General features: G+C 35.0%; 1 non-coding gene across 1 annotated transcript; it reads left to right on the forward strand.

Moving 5' to 3' along the window:
- Window positions 1-11,432: 11,432 nt before the first annotated feature.
- Window positions 11,433-11,576, forward strand: LOC117066322. The gene has a single exon (XR_004430284.1). It is a non-coding gene; the product is annotated as a U4 spliceosomal RNA (small nuclear RNA).
- Window positions 11,577-13,466: the final 1,890 nt, after the last annotated feature.

Below are 13,466 nucleotides of genomic sequence, written 5' to 3' on the forward strand. Positions count from 1 at the left end.
AAGGTCCCATATAATGTGGCTTCCTTCCACTACTTGCTCACAATAATTTGGCACACTGAACTCCTTGTTCTTTCTCAAACACTCAATGGTGTTGCCTCTTTAGAGATTCCACATTTGCTTTTCTCTCTGACTCCAAAGCTCATAATGCATATAACTGCATGGCTTAGTCTCTCATCTGCTGCCAAGTTCTAGCTTAAAAATATTATCTCCTCACTTAGGTCAAACATGATACCACTATTTGAAATTGCAAATTATCGGCCAGGTGCGGTGGCTCAAGCTTGTAATCCCAGCACTTTGGGAGGCCGAGGCGGGCGGATCACGAGGTCAGGAGATCGAGACCATCCTGGCTAATATGGTGAAACCCCGTCTCTACTAAAAAAATACAAAAAACTAGCCGGGCGAGGTGGTGGGTGCCTGTATCCCAGCTACTCGGGAGGCTGAGGCAGGAGAATGGCGTGAACCCGGGAGCCGGAGCTTGCAGTGAGCTGAGATCCGGCCACTGCACTCCAGCCCGGGCCACAGAGCGAGACTCCGTCTCAAAAAAAAAAAAAAGAAAGAAAGAAATTGCAAATTATATGCCCCTTCTTCCTAACCTGTCATTCTAGATCATCTTACCCTGATCTATACATATTTTTCTGTTGAATGTATCACCTTACAACACCCCATATAATGTAATTATTTAATGTTTATTATATAATTGATTATGTTTCCCCCTAAGATAAGCTTCGACAAGGGCAGGAATATCTGTTTTGTTCACTGGTGTATCTCTATGTGCTTAGACAAATCTGTAGTAAATAATAGCCACTCAGTAAAGTCTTATTTAATAAATGGATGAATGGATAAGTGAATTCCATACATTTTATTCAACAACTATTTATGGAGCATACACTTACATGTGTAATTTGGATAAGAAATTATTATGTTCAAAAGTTTCCATATGATGATGGTCACCAGTATAACCTTTTCCAGTAAATGGTGAGATGAATGATGAAATGATGAAATGAGATAATGCTTTAATTACCATTGGAAGATTACCACAGTTCTCTGAGATATGAGAGACTCCTCTTTCATACTGATGAACTCTGAAGGATAGGGTATTTGAATATTCCATCTTTTTTACCCCAAAAAGAACACTTACATTTAATTTAAGTAAAACTATGAAATGGGAAAAATATAAATCCATCATAAAACTGTTCAAGAGACACTTTGAGAAAACATTTGCTTTAAATATAGAACACATACAAATATAATAAAACTGCATAATGCAGAATTTTCTGTTATTTTGAATCAATTATTCAGGCAACATATTTATTTTCCACATCTCAATAGTTTTGTAATCTCCTGATCAAAAAGTAGGAAAGAGAAATGAGGGTGGATATCAACTATCCACCCAAAAATAATTTTACTATAAATTGATAAAGCCAGAAAAAATGGACAGATATTGAGACCAGTTATGTGAATGTTAGAACAATTCTGATGTGTCTTGGGGTGAGAACTAATATTCTCTGACATTTCATGAATTAAAGCATGTGAGAGGGTTGGGAGGACTTCATTTTGTTTATATGTAGAAGAAAGATGCACATATCTTCATTTGGAAAAGATGAAGAAGATGGTAATGGGTCAAACGGAAATTTAATAAACTTTAGTTTTGGTAGACGGCAGAATAAAAATTCAAAAAGGAAAAATGATGGAAATGAAAAAGGAAGGAAGAAAAGGTGAAATAAGTAGGGACATAAAAGTAGAGAACATGCTGAATCCTGAGTTTGGTGTGCCACATTCACAGAGACTGAGGTCCCCTTTAGCAAGTCAGGAGATAGGAGGCAAGACTATTATTCTTATGGCTATGAATAATTACTTCACTTTTGCCACCAGTTGACAAAATGAAATATCAATAAAATAATATAGAGTATATAATAAACGTTTGCTCTACTTTGGGCCTAAGTAACTGATAAAACTCTCTACTATATGAAGGGGTTTATATAAGTTTCTTTAATTTTTAGGCAATATGTGCCATGACTTCTTCCAAATTAAGAACAAACTTGGTAAATATTTTATTTTAGATAAATGTTATAAAATTTTCAGGGATGTCAAATCAATTAGATATAACATATGTCATTCTCACTTAACATAAATTCATATGTGAGATCAAGATACAATAATTTTTTAAAAATAAACTTAACTGAATCTAAGATGTGCCAAAGACAATGTCGTAATATCTGTGTCATTAATCTATTTTATTTGAACATTTCTACAAACAGAACATTTAAATTAAAGCTTTTCTCTTAGAGTTGCCATGCTATTTTTTTTAGTTTTACCTAGAATTGGATATATGCATTTCATCAGACAACTGGCTTATTTGGTTGTTATGCAATATGTCTCAAATCATAGTACTATTCAAAAATGGATTTAATGAGCATAAAAATCTTCCCATCAGCAACAAGTCCGGAACCTCATATCTATCTCTCTGTCCTTTTGTGATTATAACAGAAAAATTGAAAAAGACAACCTGTTTTCTGCTATTTACGTGACAGTATAATTGAAAATTACTTTGATGGAGTCAATTTATTGTGTAATAGTTTAATGATATTTAGTATACCAATACAAAACCTTAGAGTAAAATATTTTCTATAATTGATCTGACATTATACACAATCAAACCAAAAATGCCATGACATCTATCTGTAACACTATGATTATCTGTCATTATTGTCATTATCACTCTCGTCAATGAAACTCACCAGGTTTGAAAAAATAAAATCTAACAATATAATGAAGATTTAGATTTCATCTTACTTGTAAATATATATCCCAGGAAAAGTATCTAACAATGATATTTTACTTGTAACTGAAGCAATAACAAAAATCTTTAAGACACCTTACACAATTTTGTCAAAACTTAATGCACTGAAGAAAATTATGACATATTGCCCAAACTGCATTCATTTATAATCAGGTAGCAATAATATCTGTCCTCTAATCTTCTCCTCAGCTGTACTATTTCTGACTACTCCCCTTAATCTAAAATTACATGTCCCTCCTTCAATGAGAGCCCCAGTTGCATTCTATTAGTGGTATACATTGTCGTAATAGTTACAATCATTTATTGTTTCATTAGCTCCCCACACTACACTGTAAAATACTTTAGAGACAGAATCTAGTTTAATTTTTGAGGTAATATTTGTTTGCCTGCCTAAAGCGGAACCCCCATAATTCATTGGTAAGAAAGTCCTGATTATATTCTAGGTTCACCCCCATGCACTATGTAATCCATGGCTGAGTGATGGTTTTCCTGGACCAGGGGAAACCATGGATTGTAACTACATATCGTAGTTCCCTTCTATTTCTAACGACTAGTTTAGGTGTAGGTGGTAGACACAATGTTGGCCAATGAGAATATAGGGGAAGCCTGCTGGGTGGCTTTTGAAAAAATATTTAATAAGCCTTAAAAAACACACACAAGAAAGAATTGACTACTGCTCCTTCAGAGACTTTGGAGTCTGTATGCGATAGCTATAACGGGGCAAGGACTTAGCAATTGGAAAGGGAGTTTGCCAGAGAAAATAAAGATTAAAAAACCTGCTTTCTTGCCTATATTATTTGCTCCTGAACTACAATTCCCAGAGTTGTGTGTCTTCTTGGTATGAAAGATAATTAATTTTCTCTATGTTTAAGCCAGTATGTTGGTGTTTTCTGATACTTGAAGTCAGAGGTGTCCTACATGACATAGATTTTTTCCACTTAATTAAGCAGGACCACAGAAATGGTAAATGAATATTAAACTCTAGGTTTCACTGCAGGATGTGAATATTAGATGGGAAAATTTCATGGAAATGCTATCACATGCATTAGTGAGGCACATTATGGGATTTTTGAAACTCCTCCACTCTCAATATGAACTTCCAATAATGTTCCAACAAGTGTAGTGCATTATAAAGATGATAGGTTGAATCGTCAAGGCATTTATCTTTGTCTTAATCACAATAAATTTTTAGATTGAGGAGGGAAAAAAGCAGAATATTAAGTTGCCGCTACCTTAAATTTTTAGTACTGAATGTAAGGCTCAGTTAAATGTATAAAGCAAACATCACTAAGTATTTCTATTTAGATTCTGATATTAAAAGATAAAACCTCAGTAGTTGTTTATAAAGTTTTCGTTGTGACATTCAAATTTAATTAACAGTCTCTTGATGCTAGACAGTGTGGTTTATTTTCAAACACTGATTTATAAAGAGCACAGATTCACAGAGAGTGGCAGATGAGGTAGGATATTACATCAGATTCTTCACAAAGAAAATATAGCACAATGCTCAGATCAGGCCTTTTTCCTTTTAAGTCAAATGCCACCATCTTTCTAGATTATTACCAGGCAAGAAGAAAAGGACTGCATACATGACACACAGCATTGTTATTTTGTTTGCAGCCAGTGGATAAGTAGAAAATTGAAAATACACAGGTGTAAGAAGTAGCTTTGTGATTTCTATGCAAATCTCTTCTGCATGAGTTTATTAACCAAATCATCATTTTCATCAGGTTATTCATCAGCTACTTTAGAAGGTTTCAAAAATAAATAATCAAGGATAACTAGAAAATATCAGAAACAATGACTAGATCAGAACTAAAATATATGCAACTAAATTTCCCTTTAGAATTATTTTTCCTCTGGCTAAAGACATATACAAGAATCTGCCACGAGTTAGAAATCCTTATTTTATTAATACATGGGAAGTGGAGGAGATAGTAAATAGTTAAACCTTAAAGTGTTTGTACTTCTTCATCCATTAATTCTATAATTGAAAATGTATTCCAAATTATTAGTGTAGAAAAACATTTGTTAGTAATCTGTTCATCACAGCATTATAATAAAACAACTTAACATCAAAATACTTGTCAAACTATGGGTGACAAGGTCACAAAAAATGGTTAGATTGTAAATTCACTGAGTATATGAGCCACATCCATCTTCCTCACCTGTACCAGCACATTGCCTGGTATAGACTAAATGCTAAGGAATCCTGATGAATTCACTCACTCCTGCATTCTACTCATTCATTCAAGGACCGTGATTTTTGTTTGTTTTGTTTTCTTTTCTTTTTTTGAGATGAAGTTTCTCTCTGTTGCCCAGGCTGGAGTGCAGTGATGCAATCTCAGCTCACTGCAATCTCCGCCTCCCTGACTCGAGTGATTCTCCTGCCTCAGCCTCCCAAGTAGCTGGGATTATAGGCGCCCGCCACCACACCCAGATTTGTGTATTTTTAGTAGAGATGGGGTTTCTCCATGTTGGCTAGGCTGGTCTCGAGCTCCTGACCTCAGGTGGTCTGCCACCTCGGCCTCCCAAAGTGCTGGGAATGCAGGCATGAGCCACCATGCTCAGCCCCCAAGGACCATGTATTAAGCCTTGCATCCATTTCAGGAACTATGTGAGCCACTGGTGGTACCAGGCAGATTAAAACACAATTTTGTCTTTAAAGGGCTAGGGCTGGTGATACGGTTGCTGAAACAGCTGGGGTAGGAAAGAAGAAAAACATGTAAAAGGGTGATAAAGTGCTAATGCTCCTCAGATATCTGATGCTGGTTTATGGAGTAGATAGTGGAAAAAAAAAAAAATATATATATATATATATCTCCCCGACAAAATGAGAAGGGTTGAAAACAAAAGAGATGGAATTCACTTGATTCAAAGAGCAAGAGGAAATCAGGGCTGCTACCTGAGAAAATCAGTCAGGCAGGAAGACAGATCTCTGCTGGTCACAGAGTCAAGGAGGGTGGGGATTTGGAAAAGGGTTTGACAAAGAAGGACCCCAATAAATATATGTTGAGTACCTGTAGCAAAGACGTGGGAGAAAATGATTTAGTAATGTACATTTCCTCATGTTGGACAATTTCTGGAGATGCTTTTTGTAGACTCTTCTGATTTGTTGTTGTTGTTGTTGCTCTTTAGATTTGTAATATGAATGCAGATGAGATATATTGGTGGCTGAACTAATCCTTGCCACTGCTAAAGCCTAAACCCTAGTTTGATGTTCAGAATTCCATAAAGGAGAAAGATTTTTCTGGTGCAGGGCGAGCAAAAGGGGAGTGGAGCTTCAACATCTACTCTGTAGAGAGAAGGCCTGTGTGAGCAAAGCAGCAAGCCTTGATAAATGTCTCCCTGTATTATTTCTATTTACTCTTCATCTGAGAAGATATTGAGGAGGGGGACAGCAGCAAACTTCCAAATATAGTCTATCTCCTGAGATGTTCAAGCATAAAAAATAACAAAAGAAAAAATACCAAGCAGTTTAAGTTATTTTGATTTTCATACATCCCACCACTGCTTTTACTTTCTTATTTGTTTTAACATGATAATCAGACTATCATAGGGCCAAATAATTTGGTATTTGAAATCTGAGATGAAATTCAGAAGTGAAATTGCAGATGGCATTGATAAAGAGTTTGTTAACACATAATAGTCCTCAACAGAGATCATATTAATACATATGAAGAATCATCATTAAAAATATTTTCATTCAAGTTTGTGAAAGAAACGCACCTGTGAAAGATTCAGTTATAGCTTACTTAATACCCAATTAAGCCATAAATAGGATGTGTGTGTTTGTATAGTTTTCATTGAGTAGTAAGGGCTACAAATGTGAAACACTGAAATCATAAAAGCTTCCATGGACTTTTCCACAGTGCTTTGTGCCACTCATAATAAAATCCAATAATTAATTTTAGAATCAGCATTCAGAATTCAAAATGTATTTATTTTTTATAGTGTCTGTAAATAAAGTTTTATTGAACACAGATCTAAGTGTAAAATAGAAAACTATAAACTCCCAACAGAGGAGAGGATAACAGAAGAGAAAATCTAGATGACCTTGGCTACAACTACGACTTCTTTTTTTTTTTTTTTTAAGTTCCGGGATACATGTGCAGAATGTGCAAGTTTGTTACATAGATATGCATGTGCCATGGTGGTTTGCTGCACCTGTTGACCTGTCCTTTAAGTTCCCTCCTCTCATCCTCCACCCGCAACAGGCCTTGGTGTGTGTTATTCCCCTCCCTGTGTCCATGTGTTCTCATTTTTCAACTCCCACTTATGAGTGAGAACATGTAGTGTTTGGTTTTCTGTTCCTGTGTTAGTTTGCTGAGGATGATGGCTTCCAGCTTCATCCATGTTCCTGCAAACGACATGATCTTATTCCTTTTTATGGCTCCATAGTATTCCGTGGTATCTATATACCACATTTTCTTTATCCAGTCTATCATTGATGGGCATTTGAGCTGATCCATGTATTTTCTATTGTAAATAGCACTGCAGTAAACATATGTGTGCATGTGTCTTTATAGTAGAATGATTTATATTCCTTTGGGTATATATGCAGTAATGGAATTGCTGGATCAAATGGCATTTTCTGGTTCTAGATCCTTGAGGAATCACCATACTGTCTTCCACAATGGTTGAACTAATTAGCATTCCCATCAAAAGTGTAAAAGCATCTCTATTTCTCCAGAGCCTTGCCAGCATCTATTGTTTCTTGACTTTTTAATAATCGCCATGCTGACTGGTGCGAGATGGTATCTCATTGTGGTTTTGATTTGCATTTCAGAGTTGAAAATGTAAACAAGGTTGTCACTTACAGGAGTCATACACAGGCAACCAATAAATTTTTATACCTCCCACTCCAAGTCAATTTTGGCAAAAGGTAATTTTGATCACAATACTTTCTTTCTCGGAATATTAAATTAGTTCAAATTATATATTTTACATTATGTTCTTTTATATTTGATTTTAATAAATGTTCTAATAAATTGCTCAATATTAATTATCAACTATAGCAATCACACTTGGCATTTTGGCTATTTCTTTTAGTGAACTTAATATTGTGATTTAATATCATATTATAAATATATCAAGCACAAAGAAGAAATTGTTTTCCTGAAAAAAATAAGTTACAGAATTTTTCCTTATAAATTGTTTTCTGATTATAAAATATCAAGTATATAAATCTAAGAACACTAGGAATTTTCAGGTGTCTTGGAAATGTATCAAAACTTTGAACAGGGAGCAGTTTTCTAATATAAATCTGGTTTTTGATATAGGAGAACCACTTGGAAAAAGATTGCTTTGAAAGTTAAAGTGCATTCACATGCTTTCATGGCACTCTAAATATATTCTTATTAATTAATTGTACTATTACATATTTAAATGCTCAAAGTGTTGTAGTAGACATATACTATTAATCATAACAATTATTAATCTTAAAATTATCATATAAAAAGATGTACTATGAAACAAACAGAAAAAGAGGAAAAACTACTAGGAAAAGGCCTTGGTTCTAACTCTGGGTCACTGTGGAGCTATGAAAACTTGGGCAAGCTACTTACTGCCTTTCAGACTCAGATTGTTTGTCCACAATATGAATGGTTTAATCACACAAGTTTTAAAATCAAAACTTCACAAATTTTCTGATTGTGAATTGGTGTTTCCCACATATAATATGGATTTTACTACTTTTCAAAATGGAGAACTATAAAGATCAAGAAAACAATGTTTTCATTTTATATTTACTATTTCTTATTAAAAAAAAAATAATTCTTCTGTGTACCTGAAAACATGTCTGGATTAGTCAGGATGTTCTTTCCCTAGCCCATGAAAGGAAAGTTGAAAACCTTGAATATGCACAGATTATAGATATACTATGCTACATTTATGTATCTAGGTTACAAGACTCTGAAAAGAGATTTTACACATACGTGAAATTATGCAGTATTTTTATTTCTATGTCTGGCTTATTTTACTTAGAATGATACCCTCCAAGTTCATCCATGTTGTCACAAACGGCAGTATTTTCTTCTTTTTTAAGTTTAAGTAACATCTGTGTGTGTGTGTGTGTGTGTGTGTGTCTGTTGTGCCTCACAATTATTTTATCCATTCATCTGTCCATGAGCCCAGGTTGTTTTCACATTTTGGCTATTGTGAATAATGGTGCAATGAAGACTGGAGGGCAGATATCTCTTCAAGTTACTAATTTTATTTCCTTTGGTCGTATACGTATATGCTAGGTCATGTGGCCCTTCTATTTTTAACTTTTTAAGAGACCTTGGCAGGGCGCGGTGGCTCACGCCTGTAATCCCAGCACTCTGAGAGGCCGAGGTGGGCGGATCACGAGGTCAGGAGATCGACACCATCCTGGCTAACACAGTGAAACCCCGTCTCTACCAAAAAATACAAAAAATTAACCGGGCGTGGTGGCGGGCGCCTGTAGTCCCAGCTACTCGGGAGGCTGAGGCAGGAGAATGGCGGGAACCCGGGAGGCGGAGCTTGCAGTGAGCTGAGATCCGGCCACTGCACTCCAGCCCGGGCGACAGAGCAAGACTCCGTCTCAGAAAAAAAAAAAAAAAAAAAAAACCTCTATATTGTCTCCGATAATGGCTGTACCAATTTACATTCCTATCAACAGTGTGCAACGGTTCCCTTTTCTCAGTACTCTTGCCAACACTTATTATCAATTGATTTTTTGATAATAGCTAGCTAACAAGTACAAAATGATAACTCATTGTGGTTTTGATTTGCATTTCCCTAAATATTAGTGAAGATTAGTGATGTTGAGCACCTTTTCATATATCTGTTTGTCATTTGTAGGTCTTCTTTGGAAAAAATGTTAATTCAAATCCTTTTCCCATTTTTAAATTGGATTTTTTTCTTTTACTATTGAATTGTGTTTCTTATATATTTTGAATATTAAACATATATGTATATACCTTTATTAGATATATAGTTCACAAATATTTTTCCCAATCTGTAGGGCTCCCTTTCATTTTGTTGATTATTTCCTTTGCTGTGCATAGTCCTACTTATATATGGAATCTAAAAAATAAAATGAAAGAAGGGAAAAAGTCAAATATATAGAAACAGTACAATAGTGGGGAAGAAATGTATAGATGTAGGGCAAAGGGTACAAACTTGCATTTATGTAGAATAAATAAGTCGAGATCTCATGTACAATAGGAAACCCATAGTTAACGGTATTGTATTATTGCATATTTCGTATTGTATATTGAAAATTTTCTAAAGAGTAGATTTTAAGTTCTCTTACCACACACAAAAGAGGTAACTATAGAAGGTGATGGATATGTAAAATTGCTTACATGTAGTAAGCATTTCACTACATATACGTATACCAAAACATCGTGTTGTATACCTCAAATTTATATGATAAAAAAGTCTGAATTTAGCACAGCCATTAGTGATATACAGAGCACTAACAACATACAGTCAGAAACTTGTCAATCAAAGGAAAAATATAACACACAGGTGGACAAATTAAGGCTAACATAATAACTTAGACACAGAATTTTCTGGGTGTGAAAATGGGAGAGGAAACTGCCTTTCCTCTCCAAATGTCCACGGGAGGGGCTCCATAGAGTAACATTCCTGGCCTCTCTCTGTAAATCCCTCATCCCTGACTGTAAAGACAAGTGCAAGTTATCTGGTGAATTTGGAAGAAAGGAAGGTCATTCTTGGCTTACCCCCTCCCCTTTGCAGATCATAGACTCTCTCGTGGACTATCTCTTATGCACTACAAGGCTTGCATCTATAATAAAAGCAGGATTCTGTCCAGCACAGCTTCAAGCAGCTTCAGACCTGGTGGCCAAGTAGGCCCAATCCAGGAGAGCTGTATCTATAGGACTATATGGCCCAGATCACATATCTGAATTTTATGAGTAATAAAGTGATATACTAATTAGTATCCTTCTGCTGAACCTTTGGGTAAAATCTCAGATAGTTCTTAATCAGCATAGAGTAGTAGTATTAATTTGGCAAGCTAAAATCATAGAAAACAGCACATTAGATACTTCATATTGTTTTCATTCCTCTATTCAGTCTTCGTCCAACCAATCAGGAGAAAATGAAAGAGACAGACATGATTACTGCTCTACACTGAGTCAATATTCTGGTGGGAGAAAACAGAAAAAAACAAGTAAACTATAAGTTAAATAATTGTAGTTGTGTTAGGCAAAATGATGGCTCTCCAAAGATGCCCACATTCTATTCCCCATAACCCATGAATATGCTGTTATATGGCAAAGGGGAATTAAAATTGCAGATGAAATAAAAGTTGCTAATCTACTAACCTTGAGATGGGAAAAAATTTTTTTCTGCATTATCCAATGAGACCAATATAACAAGAGAATTTTAAATGTTGAAGAGGAAGGCAGAAGACCCAGAGTCAGAGTGATGCAATGTGAGAAAGACTTAACCAGTCTTTTGCTGGCTTTGAAGATGGAGGAACAGACCATGGGTCAAGGAATGCAGGCCGCCATTAGAAGCTGGAAAAAAAAAAGGGGGGGGGAGTGGATTCTCCACAAAGGACCATAACCCTATCAACTCTTTTATTTTAGTCCAGTGAAACCCATTTTAGACTTCTGTGTATAAGAATTATAATACAAACTTCACAAAGAGGCAGTATTATACCCACTGAGGTTTATCCAAGGTATGATTCTTGCTAATCAAAAACTTTTCTCAATGTCTCACCATGATGACTTGAAGTCTGATATTCGACACTGGCAATTTCTAAAAATCACTATGGGGCTGAATTTTAAAAATAATAACGATACATTTGTGTCCTTTTAAGCCATCAATCTTGTCATACTTGTTACAGCAGCAACAGATAACTAATACAGCAGCAATAAGTTCTATAGAGACATCTGTAATAACAGACTAGAGTGTAACTTGGAGTGAGGTTGGTGAGCTACCATGCATGTGGTAGTTCAGACAAGCTGGCTAAAATTTTTAAAAATATTTCTAATTTTAATCCTTTTAGAAGGTCTATAAACTTTCCCACTGTTCACATGCCCCCATAATGAGTGGTTTTTTTTTTTCCACTGGATATTATGGGAAGAGTAGCTAGAGCCTATGAGATTTTCAGTAACCAATAACAACTTTGAGATCCTCCCCTTTCCTCCCACTAAAATGATAATTTTTTTAAAAAGCCTTGTATGTACTGTGCACCAGCCGATTGTACCACTGGAGCTATGATGCTAAACATCACTAAACATCAGAGAAATGTAAAATCATCAGGGAAATTCACATGATAAAAAGATATCATTTCATCCAAGTCAAAATGACTTTTATCAAACAGACAGAAAATACCAAATGCTGGCCGGGATACAGAAAAAAGGGAAAGCTCATATACTGTTGTCAGGAATGTAAATTTGTACAGCCATCATGAAAAACTGTATGAAGAAGCCTCAAAAAACTAAAAGTAGAACTACCACATGATTCAGCAATCTCACTGCTGGTTATATATCCAAAAGATAGGAAATCAATATATTGAAGACATATCTATGCTCCTGTGTTTATTGCAGCTCACAATATCTAAGATATGGAATCAACCTAAGTGCCCATCATGGATAAACTGATAAAGAAAATGTGATATTTAAACACAAGGGAATATTATTGAGCAATAAAAAGAATGAAATCCTGTCATTTAAAGCAACATGGATGAAACTGGAGGTTATTATGTCAAGTGAAATAAATCATGCATGGAAAGACAACTATCCCATGTTCTCATTCATAGCTGAGAACTGAAAAAAACCTGATCCCGTGAAGGGAGAGAGTAAAATGTTGGTTACCAGAGCTGGGAAGGGTAATAAAGAGTAGGGAGGAAGAGGTTTTGGTTAACGAGTACAAAAATACAGCTAGATAGAAAGAATAAGATCTAGTGTTTGATAGACTAAGAGGAGACTATAGTTAACAATAATTCATTGTATATTTCAAAAAACTAGAAGATCTAGAATGGTCACAACATAAAGAAATGATAAATATTTGAGGTGATGAATATCACAATTACCTAGATTTGATCATCTCATATTGTAAGTGTATATCAAAATGTCACATGTACCCCATAAATATGAACAACTAATGTGTATCCATATAATTGTTTTTAAAAAATAACATTGCAAAATAAAATTAAGAAGCTTAATTGCATCTTAAAAACTATGTTTTGGAAGGCTTACAATTAACATTAACCTGAGAGAAAAACACCGTACAGGGAAACGTAAATTGTAACCCTTCCAAAATACAGATTGAAAGAACTTCATTGGAAAGAACTACTTGATTGTAGGACTGTGTTTGGAGGTGCCTACAATTCAGACTCCATAATCATGGTAGAAACAGTATCCTTCTTTCAAGATAGCCATGGTATTTCTAAATTGGTATTTGCTTCTAGAAGCACAAGCATTTTACCAGTGCAAAACCCTTAAATACCATCAACTTGTACCAGGCCACTTTGAGTTTAAAAACAAACCATCACCAAAATAAATACTGTTTAAATCAAGCCACTGTTTGGTTTAAAAATATTATGCTAAGATCAAGGGATTTTATCTGGTATTTCATGTTAATAAAACTGTTTCTTTCATTTTTTTTTCCAGAAAGAGCCCATAATATATAAAATTACATATAATTATAAGAATTTTTAAAA

Source organism: Trachypithecus francoisi, unplaced genomic scaffold (genome assembly GCF_009764315.1).
Source record: "Trachypithecus francoisi isolate TF-2019V2 unplaced genomic scaffold, Tfra_2.0 Lachesis_group2, whole genome shotgun sequence".
Classification (NCBI taxonomy): Eukaryota; Metazoa; Chordata; class Mammalia; order Primates; family Cercopithecidae; genus Trachypithecus; species Trachypithecus francoisi.